The sequence below is a fragment of the Ovis aries genome, chromosome 20, assembly GCF_016772045.2.
Source record: "Ovis aries strain OAR_USU_Benz2616 breed Rambouillet chromosome 20, ARS-UI_Ramb_v3.0, whole genome shotgun sequence".
Lineage (NCBI taxonomy): Eukaryota > Metazoa > Chordata > Mammalia > Artiodactyla > Bovidae > Ovis > Ovis aries.
The window spans coordinates 2192008-2212380 of record NC_056073.1 but is presented as its reverse complement, the minus strand read 5'-3'; positions in this window follow the sequence as shown (position 1 = coordinate 2212380).

Sequence of the window (20373 nt, the reverse complement as noted above, 5' to 3'; positions counted from 1 at the left end):
TGGAGAAAAGGGAACCCATAATAATATTTTAAGATATTTCACATTATATATATATGTATATAATGTGCATTATTTTACATGTACACACACACTCATAGATATATTTTTCACCTTTAAAGTCACATGATTATTAAAATTGGAAGATTTTTGGAAGCTGATTTCATTCAAGCCCCATGTTAGTGACTGACAATCATACAACTCTTTGTCTTTTAACCATTATTCCCAAGTTAGGAGCAGAACCGAATCTCCTGAGATAGGCATTCCTGCACCAATTTTCCTTATTTGATCTTATGTTTGCTTTTCATATCTTTCCATTTAAGTCATTTCTTCATTTTTTTTTTTTCATTTTCAACTTTCCCCTCTGCCTTATCTTGTCATTTTCAGGTCAGAAATTATTAAATTATAATCCAAATTGGTCAAATGAAATGAAATAATTCCCATCCCATTTTGAGCAAAAAGATACTTTAAATTTTGCTGCATTCACTTAAATATGTAGCACTTATGAGTAGCTCAGATGAAGCTTTTTATGTAATCCTGGGCCATGCAATGCTTTCCTGCCTGAGTGCACGTGAGTGCGGATCTTATTAAACAGTTTATGCAGCATGTGGACTCCACATGCCAGCACCCAAGGAGGTGAGCTTCTCAAGGACATGGATTTCCCATGGAACCGTGGTCCTCACACAGCCCATCTGCTTTGCCTATGACCATGAACCTTGAGCCCCTTTGAGCTCCGCACACACAACCATGGCCACGGTCTCCCTCCTCTGTTGAACCCACATCACTCTCGCTTTCTTTGAAACCACTTGGGTGAGCAGATTTGATATCCTCTAACATCTAGGTCACTCATAGATATAATAAATACACTATATATTTTTCTTAAACTTTAGAGGAAGTTTGTGTACCAGTTATATGAGGACAGAGACTACACATTTTTGGGATTATTTCCCTTACATCTTCGAAAAATAATCGGTATTGTGGCTTATTATGGAAGCAATGTGTGTGCTAAGTCGTTTCAGTCATGTCCAACTCTTTGCGACCCCATGAACTGCAACCTGCCAAAATCTTCTGTTCATGGATTTCTCCAAACAAGAATACTGGCATGGGTTGCCATGCCCTCCTCCAGGGGATTTTCCCCATCCAGGGGTTGAACCCACATATCCTGTGGCTCCTGCATTGCAGTCTGATTCTCTACCACTGAGCCACTGGGGAAATCTGTGGAAGCAATAGTCAATTTTAATTCATAGTTTATTTTTAATAATTTCACTTTTAAATGTAATCATGAAAGAAAGGATATGATTAAAGAATTGGATGGGTGAATATAGACTCATTTACCAAATTACTTGTTAGTGCTACAGGCAATTCTTGAAACTCTGATAAGGAGAGTAAGGGACCAGTAAAAGGAAAAAGTTAACCCAGTGAGTAATTTATTAAGCTTATGCCTCTGGTGAGCATTTTTAGGGCAGCTAGTCCGTGGATTCCTGAATGACACTCTATGTGGCTCCATTTTCAGTGACTAAATATTAAATAAGATGGACTGAGGTCCTTCCCTGACAGAATAATTCTTCTGATAGATGTGCACTTAGGTTCATCAACAGGCTTGGCTTCCACGAGGCCTATTGACAGGAAAGTCTGCTTTTGAGTAGGATTTCTCAAGAAGGAAACTTTGCTTTTGGCTTAGGTACATTTTTGAAAGGGAAGTGACATTAGCAGTGCTTATCATTTTCACATGAAAATTTAATGTAACATGATATAAAATGAAACATTGGGTGAATTTATGACAGATTGTCTTTAGTGACAGTTCAGGATACAAATAGCTCATTGAAGAGACCATTTACCTAAGGCTTTTGAATTAAATTTTCTAAGCTCTTTGCATGTTCAACCTTACATTTAAGGCAAGTGGTGTTCCGCTTCAGGGAAATTAAACCACTTATGGTCATAAAATGATAGACTCAGATTGACTTTTCAATTTAAAGAAGTGAGTGTGTCCAAAATCAGAGGGTATTACTGTAAATAAAAATCTTCATTAAGAGTTAAAGAGGAAAAATTAATTCCAAAAGTTGTCATCCTTGCTGGCACATGATAAAATACAATAATGATGAAGTGAAGTGAAGTCGCTCAGTTGTGTCCGACTTTTTGCGACCCCATGGACTGTAGCCTACCAGGCTCCATCCATGGGATTTTCCAGGGAAGAATACTGGAGTGGGTGCCATTTCCTTCTCCAGAGTATCTTCCTGACCCAGGGATAGAACCCGGGTCTCCAGCATTGCAGGCAGATGCTTTACCGTCTAAGCCACCAGGGAAGCCCTACAATAATGATAATCGATATTAAAATGCACCCTACAATGGAGGATGTCCTGAAGCCAGACAGAGTATTCATCCTGTAGAGAAAGAAGCAGGGTCTGGCCTCTCATAAGGATAGCCTGATACACAAGTCTCTATTTTAGGACTTTGTGAGAGAGACCCAGGCATGAAGGTCAAGGGTCAGCAGTTCACCGTCAGCTGTATTTGTTCCTAGACCAGAAACACTGTCTTAACTCAACTCCATCAAGGACTCCCTGTTCATGGAAAGTTTGTACCCAGGTCAGTCAGTCAAGTTTGTTGCCCATGGGGTGTTCTTGCAAGTAGGGCTGGACTCAAGGAAAATAGCTTCAGCTCCTAACAAATGAAATTAATCTTCCTCTCTCACTAGCTTTCTGTGTCTTTCCCTTTAATGCGCCTTCTCCCCGCTTACCCACACCCCAGTGTTCTCGTGTCCCTTTTTCTCTCATTCTCTCCTGTAATGGGATAGATAGAGACCAAAACAAACCTAAGGAGTTAGGGACTCAGTAGCATCCACATCTGCTCACCCATGGCCTTCGATAAAAGAGCAAACAATAACTATAGTCTTACATACACTTTATATTTTAAGGAATTGGCCAGGATTTGCTCCTAGATCAGGCTGATTCCAGGCCCTTGCGCTCCTCAGATTCCTCATCCCTGCCAGATGATTGCAAGGATATCCTTGTGTGTGAAGAAGAGGTGGAGCTCCTAGTGTCCCAGAGCCCATGCTCTGCACCTCCTCCTCTATTCATTTGGCCAGGCCTCCTAAAGGAGCTGCCCTTGGTGCTGACTTAGGCTATTCATGCTGATTTTACCTCAGCCTGGGCCTTCCTTTAAATTCACAGCCAGATTTGGCTGCTATGATTTTGTTGCTTTTTTTTGCTGCATTTCTTCTCATTTCTTCAGGTTTCCACTCTCCTGAGGTGACCAGGCCTCCAATGTGCCCCAAGGGTTCAGGCCCTGCCCCTGGCCTCATGAGATGTGTAGGTTCTGAGAGGGCAGCGGGGGCAGAGACCAAGGACCTGGGAGATGCTTTGAAGTGGTTCATACTTAGCGATGAAATCATATGCTCCAATGTCTACGTAGAAAGTATGGTACATAAGAATTTAATTATTTGGAAATTTGTCTTGATCACGTTTTTCTCATTCCCATGTTCAGCTAAGTCCACGGCTTTAGTTATGTGGATGAGTCACAGTAACCTTTAGTGAAGGTTTCTTCCACTTCAGAAGGAAAGAGAAAGTCCCTTATAAAAGGAATAGACTATAGAAATGACAAGATATTATTTGCTTCTCTTATATTTATTCCTTTAGGAGTAATTATAAGAGCTGACTCATTGGGAAAGATCCTGATGTTGGAAAAGAGTGAAGGAAAAAGAAAATGGCAGCGGAGAATGACAAGGTTAGATATCATCACTGACTTACATAAAATGAGGAAGTGTGTAAGTGCTTAGTTGCTGAATCATGTCCAGTCCTTTTCAGCCCTGTGGACTGCAACCTGCCAGGCTCCTCTTGCCCATGGACTTCTCCAGGTGAGAATACTGGGGTGGGTAGCCATTCCCTTCTCAGTGGACATGAATTTGAGCAAACTGCAAGATATTAGGGAGGACAGAGGAACCTGGCATACTACAGTCTGTGGGGTCACAAAGAAGCAGACACAGCTTAGCGACTGAACAACAACCAAGTCATGTGTCAGTCAGATTCTCCAGAGAAACAGAAGCAATAGGATGTCATGTCCAGTTCTTTGCGACCCCGTGGACTGTAGCCTGCCTGGCTCTTCTGTTCATGGGATTCTCTAGGTAAGAATACTGGAGTGGTTGTCATGTCCTTGCCACCTGGAAAGCCTGTGTGTGTGTGTGTGTGTGTGTGTGTGTGTGTGTGTGTGTATGTGTAATGATCAAATCAACCCCAACACAAGTCATGTTTCTAAATATGAGCAATATTTCTTCACTTCTGTGCTCAGCTATTCCCTGTGGCTACATGTCAGATAAGTACTCATCTTAGTGGTCCAGGGTCATAGACTCAGTAATGCTTGTTTCCTAATTATTAATAGTGTCTTATTTTTCTTTCAGAGTCAATGATATGCACATCCTACCTATACAGGAGTCTCCCAGGTTTAAACGTTTTACAGATACACAGCTTAAAATAGTTTTTTCACTTTCTTCTCTCAGTGAATCTACAAAACAGCTCTTGTCACACTTCCAGCTTTCTCTTCGCTGCTCTTGGAGTTTATTGCCCCAGTCTCTGTGATCATGGACTTTATTTCCTTTTCTTTTCTCATTCTGCAGGTATCCATTTAACTGACATCTATCATTGAGAGGATATGACTTCAGGTGGACCCTTGGTCTGAACCCAGGCAATCGAGTCATGCCACCTTCCCTGTCCTTACAGCGTAGGCTCTTGCCCGCTGTCCTCACACAAGGAGCTGCCCAATAACGCAAACTTCGAGAGCTCTGTGTTGCTGACACCATCAGGACCATGTATGCGACTGAACCCAGTTAAAGCCTCTGTATACACTCTTATGATTCTGGAGGGTGTGTGCTGAGACCTCATCTTGAAACCACCCAAGACAAGCCTGGTATGTGAGTTCCCTGATTATTAAATTTGTCACCTATCAGTCTAGTGCAGCTGCCTCACCTGGCCCTGTGCATACAGGGATTAGTTTTTAATGTCAGTCTGAGAACTCCTGATGTCATGAATCAACATCTGCCAAAAGATTAGTTCTCTCCATGTCTATTAATGACATTTACAATTTTCCATACTCAGTTAATGCTAGAAAAGTTTGAGGAGGTAAGATTAACAGGCACATGATGCTTAACCAGAATTTACAATGTATGATGCTAATTTTATGTATCTACGGTTGCCTCTTGAGATGAGAGCCAAGCTGATTAGTCCAAGGAGCAAAGCTGACAGCATTGCATCTCTTCTCAGAGCTGCCCACTCCCATGGCCTTATCTATAGCCAGGCCTGCATCCATGGTCCTTCTCACCAGCCAACACTGATGCTATTGTCGGTCTCAGGGGACTGGAGTAAGAAATAGAGAACTGGCTTCCCCTCTGCTGTCAGCTAACAAGGTGGCAAGGGTGTGCACTGGGAGAGGTGGGCAGGGCTGCAGGGCAGTCTTCTTCTGTGAAGGTTAGCAAGTGTGATTAAATATTCTCCACTGGGAGGTAATTGGATTAAATAATTGTTGAAGGTAAATTTCTATAAACTGCTCATCATTACGCTTTATGGGTCTATTTTGCAGTTGATCAGCAATCAGGGGATTTATCAGGAGGCGTCGAACCTGGGATGGTGCTCTAGTCACTTATCTCCACTCCCCATGAGGCTGATAGTTGTATCAAGGATGGATTTTGGTATTTACAGCATTTACAAATGTAATCTACCATCATGACTCCTCAAACTTTGGTTTATAGGATAACAGGGTGACATAGCTAAAAGGAAACATTTCCTGAAGAAAAGGAAGATTAAGGACAGAAGATTAGCAAACGGCTCACACTATTAATCACATATCACCACACTGATGTGAGTACTCTGGGCTTGTGCACTGTAGGAAAAAAATAGAAATAGGGCTCAACTATGGATAAGTCTCTTATGAGCAACTTGTTCTGAAAGTTCAATTTAATCTGTTGTAGTGCAGAGGTTGGAAAGATAGAGAAGCAATTACTCCTATCCCTGGAAGGCCAGGTGTTTCCCCATTAAGGAATTATGGCCAGCTCTCAAGATGATTTAAGAAGCTGCCTGACAAATACCATATGTAAGATTGAATAACCCATAGTCAATCATGTCAGTGTGGTTTTCAGTAGATTTTAGATAATATATCTTTGTTAATGAGCTTCCCAAGCTTGGTAGCCCCACCTCTTCTATGCAAACCACAAGGGGATATAATAAACTTTAAACATGTAGCACTCACTCCAAAATTGGTAGGAAATTAATGTATTTGACTCCATTGCTTTTAAGTAAAGATCTTTGAATATTGGTAGGAGAGAGAAGAATAAAATTAAAAGTGACTGTGATATAGAGCATGTAGGAGAGTAGAACACAGTGGGTCATTAGAAGTCAACTATGTTGAGATAAAGGAGAATGAAGTATTTAAAAATATTTGTTTAAGGTGCATAACTAATCACTTGAAGGGAAGAGGACTTCTGGAAACAACCTCCAGTTGTATTCCCTTAGCCCATCACTGTTCTACTACTTTGCCATGTCTGATTAGGAAGGGGGGAAAAAAAAAAAAACAGATGGAGAAACTGGCGATGGGTCACCCAGCAGGAAATGACTTGGTCCATCTGTGCTGGCCCGAATCTGAGGAGACCCCTGGTTCTGTGTGCAGCATCTGAAGAGAAAGCCTCTCTGGAGGCTTCCTGTAGAGAAAGAGAATGGGGGAAAAAAAGCCCATCTCTTTCTGCATCTTAGCTAGAGAAAAGGGAGCAACATCACAACTTCTTGAGGCCGTAAAGTCAGTGGAAGGGCAGGATTTGAGTTGGGAAGCAGTGTCTACAATGTTGGCAGCACAGAGTCTAAATCCAGACCTCCTCAAGCTGTGGGCCCAACTGTCCTGGGTATGCGCTATGTGTCCTTAGGAAGGTTGCTTAATCTCCCTGGGCCTCAGCTTATTGGTCCGTAAAATGGGGATAATATTAGATTGCATTGAACATTAAGGGATCTTGAATAATTAAAATTCTCAGGATATTATCAGCACTATATAAATGCTTGTTCTTACAGAAAATGATATTAAAATTACTGTTATTAATAAAATGAAATCACTGTTGTTAAATAAAAATACAAGAATTACTATTATTAAACACCATTAAATATATACAAGATCTAGCTTCTAATCTGTAGCTAAGAACAAATTAATTGTGATTACTATTAAGTAATTAATTATTTCTTAATTAACCACAGAAAAGGCAGTGTCTTTTAGGGGAAAGGAAACTGGGCTTTGGAGACTGAACACCTGAGCTCATGTAGGGGCTCGGCCGTCTGTGCCTTCAGGGCCAGAGTCCTTCTTTGCTTCCACAGACCTTCTTTCTCCTTTGGACTCTCCTTCAGTTAGAGCATTGACCCTGGCTTCCCCTTTGCCACTGAGAATGGTACTTGCCGGGGTGCTAAGGTGCCAACCAAGGACCTTATCTTGCACTATTATTCCACTTGACTCTCCAAACTATCCCTTATTCTGCTGCTGGACTAATTTTTGTAAAGCACCATTCCTTGTGTTTCTATTTCTCCCTTGCTTCACAAACTTCCATTGGTCTTCATTTTTTTTTTTTTAACAAAGTCAAGTCAATGTTTTATTTTCCAGTGCTCTAGACATAGAAAAGCTCCAAAGTGAAGGGAGAGTTAACTCCCTGACTTCATGTTGAAGCTTTGTGATGCAACCAAACTGAGCCAAATTAATCTCCTGCTCCACCCACGGCTCAGGCTCCCTCCCAGTCTTCTCAACCTGCACCATCCATTACAAATGTCTTTCCTGAAAGTTTTTCCCCATCTTTGCTTTATGATCTACTTAAGATGATGTATACATCCTAGTTGACCTTGTATTATAACAGTTGTTATTATGGTTATATGGGCTCTTTGTACCTGTGTCTCATAAGGCTTGGCTGTTTCTCAATTTTTTTGAGTTCAGTTCAGTTCAGTCGCTCAGTCGTGTCCGACTCTTTGCGACCCCATGAATCGCAGCACTCCAGGCCTCCCTGTTCATCACCATCTCCCGGAGTTCACTCAGACTCACGTCCATCGAGTCTGTGATGCCATCCAGCCATCTCATCCTTGGTCGTCCCCTTCTCCTCCTGCCCCCAATCCTTCCCAGCATCAGAGTCTTTTCCAATGAGTCAACTCTTCGCATGAGGTGGCCAAAGTACTGGAGTTTCAGCTTTAGCATCATTCCTTCCAAAGAAATCCCAGGATCGATCTCCTTCAGAATGGACTGACACTAGTAGATATAATGGTCATTTGAGTTAAATTCACCCATTCCAGTCCATTTTCATTCACTGGTTGCAAAATATTGATGTTCACTCTTGCCATCTCCTGTTTGACTACTAATTCATGGACCTAACATTCCAGGTTCCTATGCAATATTGCTCTTTACAGCATCAGACTTTACTTCCATCATCAGTTCACCAGGCGCATGCATAACTGGGCATTGTTTTTGCTTTGGTTCCATCTCTTCATTCCTTCTGGTGTTATTTTTCCACTGATCTCCAGTAGCAAATGGGCACCTATCGAGCTGGGGAGCTTATCTTTCAGGGTCATATCTTTTTAACTTTTCATATTATTCATGGGATTCTCAAGGCAAGGACACTGAAGTGGTTTTCCATTTCTGTCTCCAGTGGACCATGTTTTGTCAGAACTCTCCACCGTGACCCATTCATTTTAAGTGGTCCTACATGGCATGGCTCATAGTTTCATTGAGTTAGACAAGGCTGTGTCCCTTGTGATCAGTTTGATTAGTTTTCTGTGATTGTGGTTTTCATTCTCTCTGCCCTCTGATGGAGAAGGATAAGAGGCTTATGGAAGCTTCCTGATGGGAGAGACTCAAACTGGGTGTTGTTCTGATGGGCTGGGCCATGATCAGTAAATCTTTAATCCAATTTTCTGTTGATGGGTGGGGCTATGTTCCCTCCCTGTTGTTGGACCTGAGACCAAACTATGGTGGAGGTAATGAAGATAATGGTGACCTCCTTCAAATGGTCCCAGGCATGCACTTCCACACTCAGTGCCCTTAACCCTGCAGCAGGCGACCACTGACTCATGCCTCCACTGGAGACTCCTGGACACTCACAGGCAAGTCTGGATCAGTCTCTCCTGGGGTCACTGCTCCTTTCTCCTAGATCCTGGTGCACACAGGCTTTTATTTGTGCCCCAAAGAAGTCTGTTTCTCTAGTGCTGTGGAAGTTCAGTAATCAAACCCCAGTGGCCTCCAAAATAAATTCTCTGTGGGTTCTCATTCATTTTGCCAGATCTCCAGGTTGGGAAATCTGTTGTGGGTCCTAGAACTTTCTTAACTGTGTGAAGATTACTTTGGTATAATTGTTCTGCAGTTTGTGGGTTGGCAGCTTGGCAGCTCTATGGTGGGGTTAATAGTGACCTCCTCCAAGAGGCTGTGTGACACAAGTTTGCTGCAGCCAGAGCCCCTGTCCCTGTGGCAAGCCACTGATGACCCATGCCTCTGCTGCTGCTGCTGCTGCTAAGTTGCTTCAGTCATGTCCGACTCTGTGTGACTCCATAGATGGCAGCCTACCAGGCCCCTCTGTTCCTGGGATTCTCCAGGCAAGAGTACTGGAGTGGGTTGCCATTTCCTTCTCCACATGCCTCTGCAGGAGACTCAAACACAGGTCTGGCTCAGTCTCTGTGAAATCTCTATGTCCTGAGGCACAAAATGTTTTGTTTGAGCCTCCTGAGCATTTTTGGTGGGTATGGGATTTGAGTTTAAATGCTATTTTGCCCCTCCTACCATCTTGCTGGGGCTTCCCTTTGCCCTCTGATGCGGGGTATATTATTTTGGTGGGATCCAACATTCTCCTGTTGATGCTTGTTCAGCAATGAGTTTTAATTTTGGAGTTCTCACAGGAGAAGATGAGCACGCCGCATCCTTCTACTCCCCCATCTTGAGAGCTTCACTCTCTCAACTGTGACCTTGGGCCTCTTAGTCAACTACTTGATGGGGATGGAGCCTGGGTTTTTCATTCTTAAGGTGCTGGCAGCCATCTCATTGGTTTCCAGTGTCTCGCTGGTGCTTTTCCAGTCTCTCAATGTCAACTGCCATCCTTAGACTGCACATTCAAAACGCATCTCAGGCAGTAACCTGACCATGATCGCGGAGGACTGGTGGGCAGGAACTGAGATGAAACTGTGCACAGGCCTTTCCCTTCTCTAGGGGATCTTCCCAACCCAGTGATCGAACCCAGGTCAATTTCAGGTGGATTCTTTACCAGCTGAGCCACAAGGGAAGCCCAAGAGTACTGGAATGGAATGGGTAGCTTATCCTTTCTCCAGTGGATCTTCCCGACCCAGAAATCAAACTGCGTTCTTCTGCATTGCAGGGGGTTTCTTTACCAACTACACTATAAGGAAAGCCCCATATGTGTGTGTGTGTGTGTGTGTGTGTATAAACATTTGTGTGTGTATATGTATATATGTGTATATGTATATATGTGTGAGTATGCATATATATATATATATATATATATATATACGTATATATGTATATACACCACATCTCCTTAATCTATTCATCAGTCAATGGACATTTAGGTTGTTTCCATGTCTTGGCTGTTGTCAATAGTGCTGCAAGGATCTACTGTATAGCACAGGGAACTCATTAATATTAGGTAAAAACCTATATGGGAAAATAATCTGAAAAAGAATGGATATATGTATATGTATAACTGAATCACTTTGCTGCACGTCTGAAATGAATACAACATTGTGATCAACTATTTGTTGTTGTTGTTCAGATTGTCAGCCATGTCCGACTCTTTGTGACTCCATGAACTGCAGCGTGCCAAGCTTCCCTGTCCTTTGCTATCTCCCTGAGTTTGGTCAAACTCATGTCCATTGAGTCAATGATGCCAACCAACCATCTCATCTTTTGTCACCCCTTTCTCCTCCTCTCTCAATCTTTCCCAGCATCCAGGTCTTTTCCAATAAGTTGGCTCATCGCATTAGGTGGCCAAAATATTGAAGCTTCAGCTTCAGCATCAGTCTTTGCAGTGAATATTCAGGATTGGTTTCCTTTAGAATTGGCTGGTCTGATCTCCTTGCTGTCTAATGGACTCTCAAGAGTCTTCTCCAGCACCACAGTTTGAAGGAATCAATTCTCCCTTGTTTAGCCTTCTTTATGGGCCAACTCTCACATCTGTACATGACTACTGGAAAAGCCATAGCTTTCATAGCTTTGACTAGGCAGACTTTTTTTCAGCAAAGTGATGTCTTTGCTTTGTAATATGCTGTTTAGGTTTGTCATCACTTTTCTTCCAAGGAGCAGACATCCTTTAATTTCATGGTTGCAGTCACCATCTCCAGTGATTTTGGAGCCCAAGAAAGTAAAATCTGTTGCTGTTTCCATTGTTTCCTCATCTATTTGTCATGAAGTGATAAGACCAGGTGCCATGATCTTAGTTTTATAAATGTTGAGTTTTAACCCAGCTTTTTCACTTTCCTCTTTCACCTTCATCAAGAGACTCTTTAGTTCCTCTTCTTTTTCTGCCATAAGGGTGGTGTCATCTGGATATCTGAGGTTATCGATATTTTTCCCAGCAATCTTGATTCCAGCTTGTGCTTCATCCAGTCTGGCATTTTGCATGATGTACTCTGCATATAAGTTAAATAAGCAGGGTGACAATATATAGCTTTGATGTACTCCTTTCCTGATTTTTAACCAGCCTTTTGCTCCATGTCTCATTTTAAATGTTGCTTCTTGAGCTGCATACAGGTTTCTCCAGAGACAGGTAAGGTGGTCTGCTATTTCTATCTCTATGCCAGTGCTGTGCTAAGTTGCTTCAGTTGTGTCCAAGTCTTTGTAACCCTATGGACTGTAGCCTGCCAGGCTCTTCTGTTCATGGGATTCTCCAGGCAAGAATCTTCCCGACCCAGGGATCAAACCGTTATCTGTGATTCTTGCATTGCAGGTGGATTCTTTACCACTGGGGAAGCCCTCCCAACGCTATACTATAATAAAAAATGTAAAAATTAAACTAAAAAATGTTATGACAGTGATGGCACTTTGAATCATTATTCAGTTAAACAGATGGATGCATGATTTAGAATTCTTGACTTAATATGAAAGTTCTCTACCACTTGGTGTTTCACTAAATATTTGAACTTTAAAAGTTTTATTACCTAATATAGAAGCAAAATAATTCCAGTGCTTCCTATTTGACAGAGACAATAAGAATTTCTGTCTTGTATGTGCAGCAAGACTGGTGTTTTAAGGTCATGTTATCATATGATTTGTTGTTTCTGATTCTGTGGCTCTCCATGTAAAGTATATGTTTATGGCTTTATTACAAAAGAGTTGCCATTGACAATTCTAATTCCTCTGAAGGTTGGAAGAATTCAGCATTCAATGAGTAACTGCTTCCTTTGCCTTGCATTATAAGAATGATTCTCTTATAATTATAATTTTAATGCTATTTTGCTATTCTTACAATTTTTGAGCAGTGTTAAAAGCACTGAGTAATCCAAGTTTATGCCGTGACCAGTAACTGAAGAAGCTGAAGTTGAACAGTTCTATGAAGACCTACAAGACCTTCTAGAATTAACAGCCCCAAAAGATGTCCTTTTTATTTTAGGGGGGGAATGCAAAAGTAGGAAGTCAAGAAACACCTGGAGTAACAGGCAAATTTGGCCTTGGAATGCAAAATGAAGCAGGGCAAAGACTAATAGAGTTCTGCCAGGAGAACGCACTGGTCATAGCAAACACCCTCTTCCAACAACACAAGAGAAGATTCTACACATGGACGTCACCAGATGGTCAATACTGACATCAGATTGATTATATTCTTTGCAGCCAAAGATGGAGAAGCTCTATACATTCAACAAAAACAAGACCAGGAGCTGGCTGTGGCTCAGATCATGAACTTCTTATTGCCAAATTCAGACTGAAATTGAAGAAAGTAGGGAAAACCACTAGACCATTCAGGTATGACCTAAATCAAATCCCTTATGATTATACAGTGGAAGTGAGAAATAGATTTAAGGGACTAGGTCTGATAGAGTACCTGTTGAACTATGGATGGAAGTTTGTAACATTGTATAGGAGACAAGGATCAAGACCATCCTCAAGAAAAAGATATGCAAAAAAGCAAAATGGCTGTCTGAGGAGGCCTTACAAATAGCTGTGAAAAGAAGACAAGCGAAAAGCAAAGGAGAAAAGGAAAGATACACCCATTTGAGTGCAGAGATCCAGAGAATAGCAAGGAGAGATAAGAAAACCTTCCTCAGTGATCAGTGCAAAGAAATAGAGGGAAACAATCTAATGGGAAAGACTGGAGAACTCTTCATGAAAATTACTGATACTAAGGGAACATGCGAAGATGGGTTCAATAAAGGACAGAAGTGGTACAGAGCTAACAGAAACATAAGATATTAAGAGGAGGTGGCAAGAATACACAGAAGAACTGTACAAAAAAGAGCTTCACGACCCAGATAACCAAAATGGTGTGATCACTCACGTAGAGCCAGACATCCTGGAATGTGAAGTCAAGTGGGCCTTAGGAAGCATCACTATGAACAAAGCTAGTGGAGGTCATGGAACTCCAGTGGAGCTATTTTAAATCCTAAAAGACAATGCTGCGAAAGTGTTGCACTCAATATGCCAGCAAATTTGGAAAACTCAACAGTGGCCACAGGACTGGAAAAGGTCAGTTTTCATTCCATTTCCAAAGAAAGGCAATGCCAAAGAATGCTCAAATTACCACACAATTGCACTCATTTCACACACCAGTAAAGTAATGCTCAAAATTCTCCAAACCAGGGTTCAACAATACATGAACTGTGAACTTCCAGATGTTCAAGCTGGTTTTAGAAAAGGCAGAGGAACCAAAAACCAAATTGTCAGCATCTGCTGGATCATGGAAAAACCAAGAGAGTTCCAGAAAAACATCTATTTCTGCTTCATTGACTATGCCAAAGCCTTTTACAGTGTGGATCACAACAAACTGTGGAAAATTCTGAAAGTGATGAGAATACCAGACCGTCTGACCTGCCTCTTGAGAAATCTGTATGCAGGTCAGGAAGCAGCAGTTAGAACTGGACGTGGAACAACAAACTGGTTCCAATGAGGAAAAGGAGTATGTCAAGGCTGTATATTGTCACCCTGCTTACTTAACTTATATGCAGAGTACATCATGTTAAACGCTGGGCTGGAAGAAATACAAGCTGGAATCAAGATTGCTGGGAGAAATATCAATAACATCAGATATACAGATTACATCACCCTTATGGCCGAAAGCAAAAGAAGAACCGAAGAGCTTCTTGAAGAAAGAGGAGAGTGAAAAAGTTGGCTTAAAGCTCAACGTTCAGAAAACAAAAATTATGGCATCTGGTTCCATTACTTCATGGCAAATAGATGGAGAAACAGTGGAAACAATGTCAGACTTTATTTTTTTGGGCTCCAAAATCACTGCAGATGGTGACTGCAGCCATGAAATTAAAAGACTCTTACTCCTTGGAAGAAAAGTTATGACCAACCTAGATAGTATATTCAAAAGCAGAGACGTTACTTTGCCAACAAAGGTCCGTCTAGTCAAGGCTATGATTTTTCCAGTGGTCATGTATGGATGTGAGAGTTGGACTATAAAGAAAGTTGAGCACTGAAGAACTGATGCTTTTGAACTGTGGTTTTGGAGAAGACTCTTGAGGGTCCCTTGGGCTGCATGGAGATGCAACCAGTCCGTCCTAAAGGAAATCAATTCTGAATGTTCATTGGAAGGACCAATGAAACTCCAATTCTTTTGGCCAACGATGCAAAGAGCGGATTCATTTGGAAAGACCCTGATGCTGGGAAAGATTGAAGGAAGGACGAGAAGGGGATGACTGAAGATGAGATGGTTAGAAGGCATCACCGACTCAATAGACATGAATTTGGGTAAACTCCGGAGTTGGTGATGGACAGGGATGCCTGGTGTGCTGCAGTCCATGGGGTCACAAAGAGTTGGACACGACTGAGCGACTGAACTGAACTGAACTGAACTGAATAGTGTTGTGTATTTTTTAATATATAAGAGAGATAATAAATATTTAATCAACTACTTAAACTTTAGTTCTGAGAAGATTTTTTATCCTGTATCAATTATTTTTCAATCTTATTTATGGAGTCAATATTGTTTCAACTCCCAAGCTTACTAACTCATCTCATATATTGAACAACATGGGCAACTTTGACTTGGCTATCATTTCAAAATACTGAAGTTCCAGCTGGTGGGGAAATACCTTTACCTTCCCCATTTTTGTCTTCAGATCTACATAGCTTGCGCTCATTTCAAGTCTCTAAATGAGACCCCTGGCAAATTTCTCTGCTTTTTACCTATTTTGGAATATGGAATAGTTTGTTTTATAGGTATTAAGTAGTCCTGTCTAACCCAAATAAAAACTTTCATTCCACATGTATGCTAAGTTGATTCAGTCATGTCCGACTCTTGTGACCCTATAGACTATAGCTTGCCAGGATCCTCTGTCCGTGGGATTTTCCAGGCAAGAATACTGGAGTGGGTTGGCATGTCCTTCTCCAGAGGTCTTCCTGACCCATGGATTGAACCTGAGTGTCTTATGTCTCCTGCATTGGCAGACAGGTTCTTTACCACTGGTGCTACCTGGGGCTTCCCCCTGATTATACCCTCATACCCCCCAACTCCAGCACAGGGTTAACCACATTCTACAACCTGCAGGCTGGGGCCTGGGAGAGGCACCACATTTTGCATCATAGATTATGTGTCTCTGTGCCACGGATGTGTTAGCTGTTGCTTCTGGCTCCTTAGTATCACCAGGATGGAGATACTAGAATGTTACATTGGGTTTTAACCTTGTTCATTAGAATCTAATATTACCACTGTTCACGTGTAGTTCTTTCCCAGGCTGCCTTCGCCGGTGTAACAGAAGTCTCCCACCAATCCAGGGACCTCCAGACTCATATCTTTCTAACATAGGCCACATGCTTTCTGGGGGCCTGTGTGGGTGTCCATCCCCCTTGTTCTGGCTTCTCTGCTCCATACATTGTTGCCTTGGTAGGTACTCTTCCTAAGCTGAATGCTGTCCTAATGCCTCCCCTCAACCACCTGCCAGCCTCAGAGAAAACAGCAGCTTTCCCCCTGCACCCTAGCCTTGGACACATGGCCAAATGCTAAAATAAATCCTCTCTGGAGAAAAATAACAATGATAAGCATCTCTACAAACTTTCAACCTAAACACAACATTCAAGAAAAAATTATACTTATCCCATTAGTCAGGCATATTGACTAATGGGATCAAAAGAGAAAATAGACAATGAAAGCAAACTCATAAGTGATATAGTTTTAGACACAGAAGGTAAGGGTGGGATGATTTGAGGTAAAACAGATGAACAGTGCAAGTTCAATGCATAAAGCAGGGCACTCAAAGCCGCTGCTCTGGAACACCCCAGAGGGCTGGGGAGGGGAGGGAGGTGGGAGGGGTTTCAGGATGGGGGGACACATGGGCACCTGTGGCTGATTCATGTCAATATATGGCGAAAACCATTACAATATTGTAAAGTACTTACCCTACAATTAAAATAAATTAATTAATTTAAAACTAAAAAAATGTGATTAAGAAGTTTTCAGAGAACTATGCCCAATACACACACACACACACACACACACACACGTATTATTTTTATTTTTTTACATTCAAAGTTATTTTTATTATTGCTATTTTCTTAATAACTATGCTATAAATTTGGATATAATTTTCAGGTCTTTATATTTAATTTGTCACTTAGGCATACACAGCTTAGAGTTCTTCTTTTTATTTCCTTGTTAACCTGAGAATCATTAATGCTTATAAGGGTTTTTAAAATTAATTTTATTGGAATATAGTTTCTTTACAATGTTGTGTTAGTTTCTGCTGTACAGCAAAGTAAAGCAGGTGTAGATATACATATGTGCTAAGCCACTTCAGTTGTGACCCTATGGACTCTAGCCTGCCAGACTCCTCTGTCCATAGAATTCTCAAGGCAAGAATACTGGAGTGAGTTGCTGTGCCTTCCTCCAGGGGATCTTCCTGATCCAGGGTTTGAACCTGAGTCTTTTAGGTCTTCTGCATTGACAGGCGGTCCTTTATCACTAGTGCCACCTGGGAAATTCATATATATATACATATATCCTTTTCCTTTTGAACTTCATTCCCATTCTGGTCTCCACAGTGCTTTAAGTGGAGCTCCCCTGTGCTATATATTATGTTCTTATTAATCACCTATTTTATACATGGTATCAATAATGTATATGTGTCAATCCAAGTCTCCCAATTCCTCCCATCCCCACCCCATTCCCCGCTTGGCATCCATATATTTGTCCACTACATATTGTCATTATTTCTGCTTTGCAAACAAGATCATCTGTACCGTATTTCTAGATTCCACATTTATGCATCAATACATGATATTTGTTTTCCTCTTGCTTACTTACTTACGAACACTCTCTAGGTCTAATCACATCTGCAAATGACCCAATGATATTATCAATATCATACAAAACAGAACTAGATCAGAAAAACACAAAGAGGTTTACACCTATGTGAATGTCTGGTGGGGCACTTGAAAATCTTCCAGGATGTTACTGGTGCAGAACTATCCTGAAAATTGCAAGGTCTCTAGCATTTCAACAGCATCTTACAATTATCATATCAACTGAACCACCCCCAATTTTCTCAGATACGCTTTGGGGAAGGAATTGATTTTGTTGAAAACTATGGCTCCATTGCCCCTCTTTCCATGGGGAGGGTGCATCCTTGACAGCTGTGATAGTGGCACAAATCTGTGCAGATCATCCAGCTGGTAACTTAATGAGGCATGAACCCTGACCTTCTAACTTCTAATATGATGCTCTTCCTCAAATCCTGAATTACACTTTAAGTTTTTGGGAGAACTGGCTTGGATTCCTCAATCAATTAGCAATTTGAGGCTTTCTAAAAATAGGAAGGCCTAGAGGAGCTATTCCACATTGAAGATCAGGAAGGGCAGCGGTGAGGAGATAGCCTTCATCCAAGTAAGGAACAGCAGCTGCGTTTTGCTGGAGCAGCCGTGAAGAGATACCCCGTGCCCAAGGTAAGAGACACCCAAGTAAGATGGTAGGTGCTGCAAGAGGGTATCAGAGGGCAGACACACTGAAACCATAATCACAGAAAACTAGTCAATCTAATCACACTAGGACCACAGCCTTGTCTAACTCAATGAAACTAAGCCATGCCCGCGGGGCAACCCGAGATGGGTGGGTCATGGCGGAGAGGTCGGACAGAATGTGGTCCTCTGGAGAAGGGAATGGCAAACAGCTTCAGTATTCTTGCCTTGAGAACCCCATGAACAGTATGAAAAGAAAAATGATAGGATACTGAAAGAGGAACTGCCCAGATCAGTAAGTGCCCAACACGCTGCTGGAGATCAGTGGAGAAATGACTCCAGAAAGAATGAAGGGATGGAGCCAAAGCAAAAACAATACCAAGCTGTGGATGTGACTGGTGATAGAAGCAATGTCCGATGTTGCAAAGAGCAATATTGCATAGGAACCTGGAATGTTAGGTCCATGAATCAAGGCAAATTGGAAGTGGTCAAACAAGAGATGGCAAGAGTGAACGTTGACATTCTAGGAATCAGCGAACTAAAATGGACTGGAATGGGTGAATTTAACTCAGATGACCATTATATCTACTACTGCAGGCAGGAATCCCTCAGAAGAAATGGAGTAGCCATTGTGGTCAACAAAAGAGTCCGAAATGCAGTACTTGAATGCAATCTCAAAAATGACAGAATGATCTCTGTTCGTTTCCAAGACAAACCATTCAATATCATGGTAATCCAAGTCTATGCCCAAACCAGTAGCGCTGAAGAAGCTGAAGTTGATGGTTCTATGAAGACCTACAAGACCTTTTAGAACTAACACCCAAAAAGATGTCCTTTTCATTATAGGGGACTGGAATGCAAAAGTAGGAAGTCAAGAAACACCTGGAGTAACAGGCAAATTTGGCCTTGGAATGCAAAATGAAGCAGGGCAAAGACTAATAGAGTTTTGCCAAGAAAATGAACTGGTCATAGCAAACACCCTCTTCCAACAACACAAGAGAAGACTCTACACATGGACATCATCAGATGGTCAACACTGAAATCAGATTGATTATATTCTTTGCAGCCAAAGATGGAGAAGCTCTATACCGTCAACAAAAACAAGACCAGGAGCTGACTGTGGCTCACATCATGAACTCCTTATTGCCAAATTCAGACTTAAATTGAAGAGAGTAGGGAAAACCACTAGACCATTCAGGTATGACCTAAATCAAATCTCTTATGATTATACAGTGGAAGTGAGAAATAGATTTAAGCACCTAGATCTGACAGATAGAGTGCCTGATGACCTATGGAATGAGGTTCGTGACATTGTACAGGAGACAGGGATCAAGAGCATCCCCATGGAAAAGAAATGCAAGAAAGCAAAATGGCTATCTGGGGAGGCCTTACAAATAGCTGTGAAAAGAAGAGAGGCAAAAAGCAAAGGAGAGAAGGAAAGATATAAGCATCTGAATGCAGAGTTCCAAGAATAGCAAGAAGGTATAAGGAAGCCTTCTTCAGCAATGAATGCAAAGAAATAGAGGAAAACAACAGAATGCGGAAGACTAGAGATCTCTTCAAGAAAATTAGAGATATCCAGGGAATATTTCATGCAAAAATGGGCTCGATAATGGACAGAAATGGTATGGACCTATCAGAAGCAGAACACATTAAGAAGAGGTGGCAGGAATACACAGAAGAACTGTACAAAAAAGAGCTTCTGACCCAGATGGTGTGATCACTCATCTAGAGCTAGACATCCTGGAATGTGAAGTCAAGTGGGCCTTAGGAAGCATCACTATGAACAAAGCTAGTGGAGGTGATGGAATTCCAGTTGAGCTATTTCAAATCCTGAAAGATGATGCTGTGAAAGTGCTGCACTCAATATGCCAGCAAATTTGGAAAACTCAGCAGTGGCCACAGGACTGAAAAAGGTCAGTTTTCATTCCAATCCCAAAGAAAGGCAATGCCAAAGAATGCTCAAACTACAGCACAATGGCACTCATCTCACATGCTAGTAAAGTAATGCTCAAAATTCTCCAAGCCAGGCTTCAGCAATATATGAACCGTGAACTTCCAGATGTTCAAGCTGGTTTTAGAAAAGGCAGAGGAACCAGAGATCAAATTGTCAACATCCACTGGATCATGGAAAAAGCAAGAGAGTTACAAAAAAAAAAAAAAAAAAAAACCAAACAAAACCCCATCTGTTTCTGCTTTATTGACTATGCCAAAGCCTTTGACTGTGTGGATCACAATAAACTGTGGAAAATTCTTCAACAGATGGGAATA